General features: G+C 44.9%; 1 long non-coding RNA gene across 3 annotated transcripts; it reads left to right on the forward strand.

Moving 5' to 3' along the window:
• The first annotated feature begins 1,555 nt into the window (after positions 1-1,555).
• On the forward strand, positions 1,556-12,970 carry LOC138686052 (uncharacterized). 3 transcript variants are annotated; one of them, XR_011325354.1, is made up of 5 exons: positions 1,556-1,679; positions 5,298-5,465; positions 7,024-7,079; positions 7,507-7,647; positions 12,506-12,970. It is a non-coding gene; the product is annotated as an uncharacterized lncRNA (long non-coding RNA). The 3 variants fall into 3 exon arrangements; XR_011325355.1 differs by lacking the exons at positions 1,556-1,679; positions 12,506-12,970 and adding exons at positions 1,812-2,162; positions 8,952-12,498; XR_011325353.1 differs by lacking the exon at positions 1,556-1,679 and adding an exon at positions 1,851-2,162.
• The last annotated feature ends 1,174 nt before the right edge of the window (positions 12,971-14,144 follow it).

The following is a 14,144-nucleotide window of genomic DNA, read 5'->3' on the forward strand; positions in this document are numbered from 1 at the left end:
CTTCCAGGGAGCAGCAATTCGGAGATATTAATAGCATGATTCCCCTTTCCCATTTCAATCTAGTTCATGGCTATGCACTTAAGCGGGGGGTGGGAGGGGTGACGTGGGGTAGGGTAGAAGGGCCAGAGCTGCTCCCAAAGCCTGGCTGGCTTCAGAGGAGTTCTTGCATCATCCTCCGTCTCTGTGATCATGTCTAGCTCTGGCTTGCTTCAAGGTAGGGGATGGAAAGGGGAGGGCAAAGGTTTGACATTGGCCTGAGGAGAACCACCAAACTCGTGTCTTGTTTGAAGCTGGATTTGAGTTAATGGCAAGACATCAGCTACTAGAAATGCTGCTCGCTGTGAGGTCACAGCTCATTCCCTCTTCTCCCCCTCCTCATAACATAAGAACATGGGGACTTGACTTTATTAATTTATTTAAGGAAATGGCAGTCAGCTGAGACCAAGTTGAGCATGCGAGATTTATTTCTCCTTGCCGTCAACCTTACCATCATTCCCCCTTGAAGCCTGACTTCTCATTACCATTACTCTCCTTGCAAAATGCAAGTCATTTTGTTTATGCCATGGGAAAAATATATAATCTCTTTAAGTGCATCGACAGTATCAACATAAAACAAATAATACTGAACAGGCAGCAAAACCAGAAACCATTGTGCCGGCAATCCCTGCTGTGAATGACACACAGACCGCCGCTGTGCACCTCCTGCTGTACCCCGGTGTGTAGGAGTGACACTTCTAAAAGGCTCTTTTTAGATCCCTTAATAATCCAGCCATCCTTGTGAATGCATTGCTGGCACCGCGCTATCAGCAGAGCTTCTGCTGTAATAAACTGCTCTTTTACACGCCCCGCGATAGCACCCATAAAACATTCTGCAAGTATATCCAGGGTCCCAAAGCCCTTGTTGCATAGGGCAGGGGAGGTGCAGCTATGCCCTTGGTGCCATGCCAGCCTACCTTGGCCCTGAACTAGGAGAAAGAAAGAAATACCATCTTTCACCTATTCTATTCACAGCCTTTTTTCCAATGGGAGCCTCAGCTCAGACCAAAGGGTCTGGCGGTTTCTGAGAGGTCTCTGTCCACTGAACAGAAGCAGAAACAACACAAATAACAAACCGCCTTTGATGGGAGCAAGCTTCAGGCACTGCTGCATGGAGTCACACCTCAACCAGACAGCCAAAGGTGAAGGGTTCCGTGCCTCATCACAAACTTCTTAAGTCACCCAGTCCCTCCTGACACCCTGTTTGCAGGAGCTGTTGCAACATGAAAGGGTAGCCCGAAAGGGCTAAGTCTTGCATCACTTATTTTTTCAAGCTACTACAGTGACATTTGTGTTCTTAATTTCAGAGTTGCTGAATTTCATTTAATTTCTATGTATCTACATAGATATTTTTATACATATACATAATGGCAAGGACAGACTCTAAGCCAAATGTTGACCTCATGCACAGATAAAAAAGGAAGCTCTACTCATGCCGCTAAGATTGCACTGGATTTACAGGGTAAGGAGTGACAGCCAAAGTGTCTGGATGGTATCGTCTACACAGAGTTAAGTTTCCTACACACTCCTTCCCTGCTCTACCCACGTACTGCTGGCAGGGGCCTCACCAAGCCCCCTCCCATGCCCTCAAAGATTTGGAAGTCTTCTCGAAGGAAAGAAGGAGGAAAACCCTCATGTGAAAGGTGGATTTGGGCAACAGAACTAAGAAGGGGAAATACAACAGAGCTCAGATGCCAGGGAGCATGATGGGGAAGTCATGATGGGGACTGGGGAGGGGGGCACTGACTGCCACCTCTTGCCAAGCCTGGACTGCCCCTGAAGAGGGGAAGTAAAACAGATGCTGACCCCTCTGAGGGAACACAGCTAAGTCTCCCACCTGCCCTCACGGGGGGCTCCGGTCCGGGGGCAGAATCGGGTTTGAACTGGCCCCCAGCAGGTATTGGTTTCACAGGCCGGTTAATCCCAGACAGCATGTGCTAGCCGAGGCGGGATGGTAACACAATCCTCACGGAGGGATTTCGTAGGGAGAAAGAAATGCTCCTGCTGTGTGGTAGCATTTGTAGCTGGCGGTATTTTTAGCCTCTAAGCTCAGTGCACATGGGCAGCAGCCACAGCCCTGAGGAAGATGTGGTAAGAGCTCCAAGGAAGCTGTTTGGGGCAGCCAGGTCAGTAAAATGGTATTTTTTAGCAAAAAAAATATAGGTCTTAGGGCTGGGTTTAGATGAGAGACAATAATCGTTCACAAGAGCTGGTAGTACATCTTGGCTCAGAAATTTAGTTGCAGCTGGCCCGTTTCAGGGCTGACCATCAGCCTCATTTTTTTCACTATACGCTTTACTATCTGCAGCTGTAGTTCTCACATCACCAAAAAGTACTGGGCTGGGTTTGCTGTTGCTGTGTTTTTGCAGCCGATCCGTTCCAATTCAACAGAGAAATTAGAAGTACCTTAGGCAGCTCTTTTGTCATTCAAGGTTTTGCTGTCACTGCAAATCAAATAAAAAATGCCCACTTTGTCCCACCACGTGTTCAGCTTAAAGTCAAGGCGTGTAAGAGACGTTTTTATTATTTTTGTCCAGTGCTGACAAATCAGGAAAATATCTTTCTGATTACAGCAAATTAATTTGGGTTTCTCAATGGAGTAATTCAGATTAAACTGTTCAAGCTAAAATGAAATACACACCTCATTTTCCAGGTGTTCAGTTCTTTTGTTGAACTTTGTTTCCTTTTAGTTTAAGTCACTTTTAAAATGAAAAATGCCATTTTGAAACAGAAGGTCAAAAAGTTTCATTTGGAAAATGTTAAACCAAAACATTTTTATGGGCTTTTTTGAAGCAGTATTCCGTTAAAGACTGCTGAAACAAGAAGTTTCAAACTTCTTAAGATTTTCCCTTGTCCCTACTTTTTTGACAGAAACTCCATTTCAGGAGAATTACATCTCCTAAGAAAGTTTCTAATCCTAAAAAGATTGTAAAACAAAAGGAATGTAGAAGAACAAAATTAGAACATCAGCCCACTTTCGCTCAGCTAAGCTGTGGTCTTTCTTGCCACCTGAGTGAACCCCCTGAGAGCAAGGAATAGGGATTAGGTGTCCTTGACAGACACTGTTCTTTTTTGGAGAAAGCAGATAGCTCTCAAGAAGAAACAGGGAACATGAATTCGTGAGAATGGTCGTATTGCTTTGCAGGGCAATCCTGAAATCAGCAGAAAAGTGCTGCATCTGGAAATATTTCTGCCCTTTATCCCCATGACCGATTACACAGGCTTTGCAAACTGCCAATAGCTGTGTAGGCAGGGGCACTCCTGTCACAGGGAAGGTGTTTCCATTTTTGCAGAGATTTGTTTGCTTTGTCAAGACCCTGCCGCATGATACTAGCAACCTCTCAAATCCAGACTTGCAGCGCTTTACCGTAAGCAGTGAAGTAATCTTGGAGTCCTAACTTGGCTATCCATATTCCCCACTCTGTTCATAAAACGTTTTGCTGTTTACGGCAGAAAAAAAATAGGTGTATGAACATTATCCTGTAGCTGAGGCCTTTCAGTGACTTCCAGTGAGGAAATTTAGCATTAGAGATAATGCTTGGTTTTCTGCTGTTGGGTCCTCCCTCCTCCCCCTGCTCTGTCCCCACCTGACACACACACCAGCAGTGATTAAATCAATGGGAATTAATCATATCCTGTGAAAGAAAAGTGGGCCTATAGTTTCCCTTTTCTGTGTGATGGACTAATACAATCAACTTCAGAAATAATTTGTGATTGCTCTTGTCACAGGCTTTTGGCCAAATTAATCACTGTTACATGCAGACAAATCCAGAACCGTTCCCTGGACTTCATCTTTCAGCTCCAAGGTGCCTGTGATGCATTCCCTGTACGTGGCGTGCATCACAAACAAAACCAGTGAAAAGTCACAGCGATTTCACCTTAGACGATCACAAATTTCTTGCTGACCTGAAAACCTGAGTAAGGACCTGTGTTTTCCATAACTCGGGAAATTTCACAACCTCGGGGAGGGGAAAAAAGAAAATCCAGAACAGCAAGAAACCGCTTACAAATTCTTCTGCGATGCAAAAATTGCACTGGTCCAAACTAAATCTCTTCTTCCCAACTTCCTCCAAGAGGTGCTTTCCTTCATTTCAACCAAATCCTCTTCAGGCAGCCCCGGTGGCCCCTCTCCCCTTTCGGTCTGGGTGTTCACGCACCAGAATCAATAAATGCTGAGCAGTGGCCAGCAAGCAAATCCGTTTTGTCATGAAATTAAGCAAAAGCCGTTTTGAGGACTAAGCGTAAGCTGCAAATTAACACGCTTCTTGGCTAATTACCACTTGCCGTGGGCTGGAGGTAGGGGCAAGGCAGCAGCCGGTGGCTGTGCCGTACCCTCTGCCCGGCCGCGGTCAGGGCAGGCAGCCTCACGCCAGTGAGAAGTTTTGGCTTCGAGCGGGGTTCCCCTGCACCCTTCCTTTTCAGGTCTGCGTACGGAGCCGTGGGATGCCCAGCCAGATCCCCAGGTCACCCCGCTGGGATGCATAACGCAGACTGGCTCCGCTGCAGAATGGGTCCCTTTTCCTGCGGCTGTGCCTGCATGGCACCAGGACTTGGGTTTGTATTTACTCCCTAAAGCACTCTTGCAGCAGTCACCTCAGCCACGCACCTCATCACGGCGTGATTAGTTATCGAATTAATTACAGTGTGGTGCTGCTAGCTACCTCTCTGCATCGAGTGGGGTGTACGATCAGCTCAGGGGCCTTCGGAGGGGCTGAGCCCTTTAGCATCCTGCTGTGGACTGCAAGAGAAACACGTCCCTGACTATTTGCAACTCAGACAGCATGCAGTTCTCACTCTTACAGCTATCCTGACTGTAGCTATGTCTTTGTCCTGCAGTCTGGCCAACTTCTTTAGGATTCATTGTCAAGAAGAAGAGGAGGAAGAAACAGATTTTTTTTAAAAAAAGATCCCAAGAGCAAATGCAAAAGCTGGTAACAAAGAAGATGAGTTCCACTGGGATCCAAGAAGTAGGTGTAAGTCAGACATTAAACCCTTTATTTAAGAAAATTAATAAAGTTTTTATTAAATATTAATGAACAAGGCTGCAGTCCATTCTCTCCCTGGTGAGTACTAAGGAAAATTAAATATGTCATTCTTCTCTCTTTAATGTCATTGGTAGAGGTTAGTTTTAAGGTTAATTTTTTGCCACTTGACACGTGGATTTCAGGAGGTTTACACAGCATAATCACAACTGGCATTTCACCATGGTGACAGGTTCCTCACAGAGGCTGCCCACAGAAATGTTCTTTTCCTTTCCTCAGAGGGACCGGGGAAGAGAGTGTCCTCTGGCTGCAAAATATTAGTGTTCAGACTATCAGGGCGCAGTCATGCTCTGCTGCCAATGTACTGCATGATCTTCAACAAGTCATTTCATTTTGAAAAAACTGCATGAAATTGCCACCAAGATGTGAGCTTCTCCTCAAAACCAGGTGTGTATGTAGAGTGATGGATTACCTTCAAACCTTGTCTTCCTAGCAGAAAAGCAGCCAAATGCCAATCCAAAAAGTGGGGGAAAGGAAGGGAAGGGAAGGGAAGGGAAGGGAAGGGAAGGGAAGGGAAGGGAAGGGAAGGGAAGGGAAGGGAAGGGAAAGGAAGGGAAGGGAAGAATAAGAGAGAAGAAGAGAGGCTCATCTCATCCTTCCCTGTCATAGAATCATGGCACAGTTTAGGCTGGACAGGCCCTTGGAGGTTTCCAGTCCTACCCCCCACTCAAAGCATGCCTAACTTTAAACTTAGCACTGGTTGCTCAGGCTTGTCTGGTTGAGTTTTGGCTGTCTCCAAGGATGGAGAGTCCACAGCCTTTCTGGGCATCTGCTCCAGTGCTGAACCACTCTCACAGTGATCTTTTTTTCCCTATACTCAGTCACAATTTCACTTACTGTGACTTGATGCAAATGCTGCAACTATCACCTTGCTCTGATGCGGCAGCAGTCCCACAGAAAGGCAATGAAGTCCCATGCTACGTTACTGTCATCCCTGAACCACCTCCCTAGATGAGGAGAGCACTGGGACACTGGGATATTCTACCTGCCTATGGCCTTTATCAGCCTGAGCTCTTTTTGTAGCCCTGCCATCTAAAGTTATTGTTCACATACTGTAGCTAATTCCTTCTGATGATTTTCACAGCAAATACAGCTTCTCGAATACTTGTTATGCCAACTCTGTGGATGCTGGCTTTGCACATAAGGAAAAAAAAAAATACATGGATGGATCGTACATCCATCTGTAGGTAAATTAAAAATGAGAGCTACTCGGCGACTGCTCTTGACGTGCGTAGGCATTTCTGTGTTGCGTTTGTTTTGGCTGACAAAGCAGGAAACTGTGAACATCCTTAAGGTTAAGAAAATGCACATGGACAAGGCATGATATTTTGAAGAGTATCTTGACCCAAATCTGTGATCAAACAAAAAGGAAATAGCATTTGAAAAACAAGTAAAGGATCACTAAGATATTCAGGGCCTTGGAGGGAGAAATCTGCTTTCACTTTTCCTGGCATTTTGCCTGTCAAATTATGAGCTTATTTGTGGTGCTAAATGCTTTGCTTGTGTCTCAGAAAAATGCAGGAACTGCTGGCTTTTTTTCCAATGGAAGGGAGTTGTTAATGATCCCAAAGGTTAAGAAATTGGCACCTTCGGAAGGCAGCACTCCTTTATTTATTCATCAGCTGGGCTCTGTGTGGGCTCCCAACGTGCAGGATTGCCCACTTGACTGCCTACCTTCCCCAGAGATCTCTCTGCATTTACCTGTGTGTGCGCACGGGCATCAACCTATGTATAAAGGAGGATTAGGTTTGCAGCCAGAGATATAGTAGAGATATACTTGGACCAAAACTATAATGTGCTATAGATAGGGGTCCCAAACCAAACATCTTTGTTGGACCTCTTCTTTGTTTGAGCTAAACCAAGCTCTGAATTGCACTATACAGCCAAAGGCTTCAGAGACGTTCAACTCTGGCATAGGCTATGTGTTTATGTCTTTATCTTCTAGGTCCATGTAGAGGTGATGTGTCCAGGACCACTGATGTCCCGACCCCATACTCCTTGGTATGTGAGCAACTAATCCCGGGAGGGTTGGCTTAGGGGTGAGAGATGACTGCCCACGGTCCCCCCTACAGAGGACCTTGGATCTCAGGGTCTTTAATGTCACAGTTTATAGCACAATGTCATGCAGGCATTTGGCTTCAGAAAGGGCTGCGTGAAACCCGAACTCAGGCACATCCCTGTTAAGCATTTTGCTGTCTTTGAAGCCACAGGATGCCCCAGGGCACATGGAAATGCTCTTTCCAGCTCAGCTTATCAGGACCAGCCCTGATGTTCCCCAAAAAGGGAAGAGGAGTCCGCTTCTGCTGTGCCTGTGTCACCTCTGTTTTGGTATGCACAAGACCTAGGGCAGGTGGAAAGGATCAGAAGAAACACAGCTACTTCACCCTTTCTGCCCTGTCTTTAACCTGCTGCTTCTGTTTATCACCAGAAGGGCCTCTCTGAAGCCATGATGTGTGGCAGTGACCCTATGGAGGTGCTTAACCTCAGTCCTTACACCCAAAATGGAGGAGACCCTCTGGATCAGGTCAACCTTTTATCTCCAGTTTTCAGAGGCTTTGTTAGAGGACAGGTGAGTGCATCAGCTTAGAAAATCCTATCTATTGAGAGCAGAAGGTATTACCTGCTTAGGCAATTGCTTAGGTAATTAAGTGTAGTGAATTTTCCTCAACACGGGTATCTAGAGAAATCAAGAATCAACTCTGCCTGTCTTTCCATTCAAAATTCTCTCCAAGGGAGCACAGGAAGGGAAAAAATTAGAGGAAATTACAATAAACTTCATCCTAAGCATTGTAAGCCTTGCACCTGTCCTTCAGCTTGCCCCTTACCTTTTCTGTTTAATTTAAAATATTCATCCTTCAAAGGGAAAAAAGAACTTTAAAAGGAGGTATGGAGCAAACTTGTTAAAAATACAGGTGAAATTTCCCTGCTTGTTTGTGGAACTGAGTACAGAAAATCAAAAAGTGTTCTGGCACAGGAAGAAATGCATTTATTGAGGTATCATGCTGTAGCAGTGCACAGAGGCCTCTAATGAGAGCATAGAATCATAGAATCATTTAGGTTGGAAAAGAACTTTAAGATCAGCAAGTCCAACCACTAACCTGGCACTGGCAAGTCCACCACTAAACCATGTCCCTAAGCACCACATCTACATGTCTTTTAAATACCTCCAGGGATAGCGACTCCACCACTTCCCTGGGCAGCCTGTTCCAATGCTTGACAACCCTTCAGTGAAGAAATTTTTCCTCATATCCAATCTAAACCTCCCCTGACGCAACTTGGGGCTGTTTCCTCTTGTCCTATCACTTGTTACTTGGGAGAAGAGACCAACACCCACCTTCACTAGAGCCTCCTTTCAGGTAGTTGTAGAGAGTGATAAGGTCTCCCCTCAGCCTCCTTTTTTGCAGACTAAACAACCCCAGTTCCCTCAGCTGCTCCTCACAAGAGTTGTGGTCCAGACCCTTCACCAGTTTCATACACTAAGTAGTCCTTATCTACATGGGAAGTGGTTACTTTACCAGCAGGAAAAGTAACACACAGAGATCAGGCTTCATACCTCAAAGACGAGAGCTGAGCAACTTTGAAAAGCGTGTTTAGTCTGGCTTAGCCGTGTGCCGCAGAGCTGGAATACCAGTGCCGATCTCCGCAGGTGCAGGCCAGCACCTAATTAGATGCTGACTCACACATCCTCTTGCATGTATCACACGTACACCATACACTGGGATGCGGAGTTTGCTATCTGAAAAGCCCCTAGCATTCAGTTTGCGCTAGATAAATAATAATGGCATTAATGGACTAAAATTTTAACATAAAAGACTAACTGTTGTAATTTCTTCTTTGTATGATTCGAGCTAACAGCATCTTCTTTTCTCGAAGGGAGACTGCTTTGAAAGGATCAAGAACAGCTCTGCAAAAGTGGGAGGAAGGGACATTTATATAACAATAAGCCTTTTCCCCCTTAATTTTCTCAGTTGGCTGCACAGTCTTCTCCTGTCTTTTGATGAGATCTCTTAATAAAAACATTAAAAGGATGAGCATAGGCAGCTCCATTCCAGTAATAGGATGGGTATGAGGCCAATGAGAAAACTTCATTTCATAAAACCTCCCTGCTGAAATCTACCCTACCTCAGCGTTTATCAGCTTCTCTGCTTTATTGTCTATTTATAATGGAAATAGCTCAGCTTCAGCTCTTACTCATCAAGCCATGTGGATGACAATGTCAACTGACACCAGTTTTCATAAGCTAAAAAAGCTGCCCTAGGGTAAGCAGCAGTGAGACCAATCAGATTTAGTGATTAATATTTCCTGCTTCAGAAAAGATAAAGACACACATGCAGTTGAAATTAGACTTCACTGGCAAAGATGACTTGAGAGAATAGCTGGGCAAACATCAGGTTTCTGAATGAAGGACCAGTGGCTCAATTCTTCAGTGGCATTTCCCAGTGCAGAAATGAAGTTTTCTGGTTGTGTTACACAGACGGGCAAGCATTAAAAAATAGAAAAAGGATTTGCCTCCTATTATCCTACGACCACATCTATTCCCTTAGCCATTAAAAAAAGAGGCAGGCCTGCCCTCGGTGCTTGCACAGTAAGCGTTTGCACCAACTCCAGCCAAAAAATGTTCCTCTCTCCTTCCAGCTTGGATGTGTTCTTTAGGATTCCTGCAGCGTTCCCAGTGGGGCTCTGAGAAATATCACACTCTCTTATCCAGTTTTTTTATTCCTTTCACTCACCAGCAGCTTTCATTTCGCTTTGCTTGCTTGGCCACCTGAAGGAAATGCTTGCAGTCTTTCAAACTGGGCTCACAGAGTTTGGCTGTGAAGGTGTTGCATCAGTGCTAAACCAATGCACCATCAAAATGGAGTGATCCAGCTAATGAACAGGCAAACTCCAAATGTTGGGTTCATGCCGATGACTTTGGTATGCTTATGCTGGGTGTAACAGAGACTTGCATTGGGTTTACTGTCTCTTCTGTAGTTTTATTTTAGAATATTTACTCTCTAAAGATGCACAAAGAGGAAAGGCCTTTTTTCCGGCCTCAACTTTATCTTGTAATAGGGATCCTACCTGACAACTGGCATAGGGATGAAACATCCCTTTATTCATGAACACAACTCTCTTAAGGCTTTCACAACACTTGCCTTTCCTCAGCCCTTGCAAGAAGAAGAGAGTGAAGAGGAATGCTGTGGCCCTCAGTGTCAGATACGATGGCTAAGGGTCCCCTGCTATTTCTGGTTCAGCAGAGATTTCTTGTAAGCCAGACGCAGAAAAGCCTGGGTGGCCATTGCAGTCTGGTGGAAGAACTGCAAAGTTACAGTCTGCTCTTACAGATCACCTTCTGGGGCTTCACACTGTCCCCGTCAGGTCATATCTTCTCACACAGGAGCCTCATAGCAAGTCAAACATGCACTATGAATATGGAGCATCTCTCATGTTGCTGCTTCCAGGACAGAGGCTGTCAGGAGAAGAGCAGAGCACTGTCAGAGCAAGCTGTGTGCTGTTAGCTACTTGTTCTTCACAGAGTTTTGGATCCCAAGGTAACTCTGAGCAGCTCTAGGGCTGTAGGACACGCTTACCAGCAGCTAAAGTGGTCCTTGACAGGATGCTGAGGCTTTCTGAGCCAGAACTTCCTAATAAAAAAGAAAGTGAAGTCCAGCAGAAGAGGCTTGGAAACAAAGAAGACTTTGACAGGGGAGTGAACAAGAACAAGCAAGACACAGCCCAGGTGGCAGGGGAGGAGAAAGAATCCCACTAAATAAGAAAAACTCAGGGAGTCAGAGACAGGTCTGCCAGAACAGGAGGAAAGAGAGACCAAGCTTAGAAACAGGAAAAAAGAAGTCACTAAAAGCAGAGCAAAAAGCATTAGGAGCCAAAAGGGGCTGAGTAGGGCACTGAGATCAAAGAAATTGCTTTATGGAAGTTGAAAGCACAAGTAAAATGTAAAAGCCATGGAGACACTCCATCCCAGGTAACTCCACAGCTAAGGTTTTGAGGTTTCACAACAGAGGGTGTAAAATGCTTGACCTGGTTATCTAAAAAGGAAAAAAACCTCAATCACCGTCTTTTTCCAGAAGAAATCCTGCCTATCAGTTTGAAATACAAGACTAGTACTGTATTTTTTTAATCCTTTCTGAGTTTGTGTTGTTTTTTCCCTGGCATCCTATCACGCCCAAATTTGATGGTGATCCCTCAGTATTGCACATTTTGATGAGTAGATAGCCCAATGGAGTGAGAGAATGAAATCACATTGCATCTAGTTGAGGCATACAGTTGCTTGGAGTATTTACGGTGCTCTGAGAGGGCAGAGATGATTAGAGAGGGATTACATCATACAGACAAATGCGGCAAATGAATATATTAAGGGACAAATTTTAAGTCCATGTCACAGGTCGTGGCTTTCAAAAGTGCTTTGTCTGCATTTGGGCATGTAAAAGACTGGTCAGATTTTTTATATGTATGAAAACTTATTTCGAGAATGAGATGAAATATTCATTTGGGGGTGGTAAAAGTTTATGGTGAATCCTGAAGGTCACTGTAAATTAGAAAGCTGGGTTCCTTTTCTCTCCATCGTATGCTCTTAGTCCTTCTAATTTATACTCCCTCCCCACAAGGGATTAGCAAATAAATTCATTTTATTTAAATGGGTTGTCAAAATACAACACCGTCAGCTTCAGCTCATGTGTTTCAGCTCAAAAGCAGAAGCGGTCCACGCCGAGAGAAAGTCGCACTGCCAGTAGATCAGAGCTTTCAGTCAGGGCCGTGGGGGTAGCTTTGATGACTTTACAGTTAGTTCATGATTAATAAACACCTTTTGTAAAATGGCATTCCTGCATCCCCGCTCTCCCCTCTGCCTGCTACCTGGGGGCTCTGCCATTCTGATGTGTGACTGCTCTCGCAGTTCATCTGCGTTAGGGGAAAAGAGAGTATTCTGGGGAGTGGGGGATGTATGCACGCCCGTGTGTGTGCACATACAACGCACAGCTTGTGAGCCTCCATCCTCTGAAAGCAGCTTTTCATTCTTGTCAGGACAAACCCACAGCGAAGTTCAGAAGTCGTTGCTGTTAGACAGGAAAAGGGCCAGTTCAAATCTGTCACTCCATCAGAGCATGGTATTCCCCCCTGGTAAAGGTCACTTGGAGAGAAGATATGAAAGTGATTCAATACTTGAACTTACCCAAAAAGCCAAGCAACTTATTTACTATGCAGTGACCCTGTAGTGACCTCATCCACAACATATGCAGCTCCCACAGGCGTTGGTTGGTGTCATGAGTACAGATCAAGAAAACAGTATTGCTGTGCTAGGGGAACACATCAAGTACATCTCTGTGGTTTAGTTTTACAAAACCTGTATGCATCTTTCAATCACTTTTTATAAAAATTAGTAAAGTATTGAGTAGAACTTTGAAAGATGCGTTTTTATTTTCATCCAGGTGTTTCTAATGCTGTTTCTCAAGGCACAGCAAGCAAGACACATACACCAAAGACACAGAAGAGTTGTTCAAGCTGTGCCATCTTTTACCTTGAACAGGAATGTTCACACTGATGCTCTGAAATAAATTCCACTCTGAGTGATCATTTCCTTAAAAGTGAGGAATAAGCAATTTTTTTTTTTCTTTTTCAAAACACTGGAGGCCAAAGAGATAAGGTAGAACTTTTCTTGCACTGAAGTTGATTTTGTTAGTTCTCAAGAAAGCAACTAGTTCAGAAGGTAAAGAAGAAAATTGATGATCCACATCTTTCAAAGGCACACCACAGTTCTCGGCATTGCAGGACCACTGTATGAATCACTGTTTTGTGTCATCACTTATACACAGCTGTGCTGTCACTGTGCAGAATTTTTCTGAGCATCAACATCCAAATCCGGATTAAAAGGGAAACCCAAACAATTTCATCTACTTCCCTCATGATTCACCTGCTTCCTTGTCACCATCATGCCTGCAGCACAGGGACAGAGAAGGAGAGCAAAAAATAAAAACAACAACCCCAAAATATGAAAAGCTGAGGCTGTTTCACAGATAGAAATCATAAGGTCTTGCTTGACTCTGGGGTTTCTAATGCGATTTTTTTAAAATTACATTCCCTGGTTTCCCCCAAACCAAGTTTGTATTTCTAGTATAAAACGGCCAAACTGCCTGACTGATATAAAAAGCTATTTTCTTTCTCCCCCCCCCGCTTCCCCACCCCCCCATCAATCGACAGCACTTGCCTCCGGTGCCTCAACAGTAGCTATGACTGTGTCTTAATGAAAAAAGATGTATAAAATATTACCATAACCTCAGAGGCATGAGTAAAGCCCTTATTAGAATTCGGGACCTACAGCTGTAAGGGGGGGGCTCGGGCCGGCAGATAAAGTTAACTATTGTTAGCTCACAAGTGGCTCAGACTTCCTGGCAACTGCAGTGAATTACTCAGCCCTTTATGCAGGGTTTCAGAAACAGTTCACTGTTTCACAACAAAAAAGGCATTCAGGCCGGCAAAGATGGTCTCCCAGGGCTCTAGAAAGCTAGCTTTAAGACAGTGAATGGACACTGGAGCCTCCTAAGTGAATGACCACTGTGGGAAAGGGTGGTGATGTCAGCTTGAATGCATTTCCAATGGTTTTGTCCCACTTTTCATTGCTTTTGCGCTCTCCCTCGCTCTCTTTCTCTGCCCCAAGCTGTCCCCTTCCTGTTCTTTTCAGGCCATTATTTTAAAAGTTTAGAGCTCGCAGCCACACGGAGGGGAGGGCCCACTGCCGCATCGCTGCCATGGCAATGCGTCTCTGCACTTTTGTTTGCATATAAAAAATATTGGGGGGGTATGGGCAGGGGGAGCTGAAAAGAAGATGAAAAAGTGAGAGGTGGAGGGACAGGAGAAGAGGGAGTGTCAGCGTCCTGCGGCTTTTTGCTGGGGCTACGAGGCTGGAAAGGAAAACCGGGGGCACAAGGAGGGGAACTGATGAAAGCAGCAGGGATTTGGGGTCCTTTGAAAAACAAATTTGTAATCCTTCACACTGCACATGTTTGAAAGGATCGGCACTTTTGAAGGCCTACAGAAGAATCGGAATAATGTTCTTAGCTAAGCCCTCAG

This window comes from Haliaeetus albicilla, chromosome 7 (assembly GCF_947461875.1).
Source record: "Haliaeetus albicilla chromosome 7, bHalAlb1.1, whole genome shotgun sequence".
In the NCBI taxonomy this organism is placed as follows: domain Eukaryota; kingdom Metazoa; phylum Chordata; class Aves; order Accipitriformes; family Accipitridae; genus Haliaeetus; species Haliaeetus albicilla.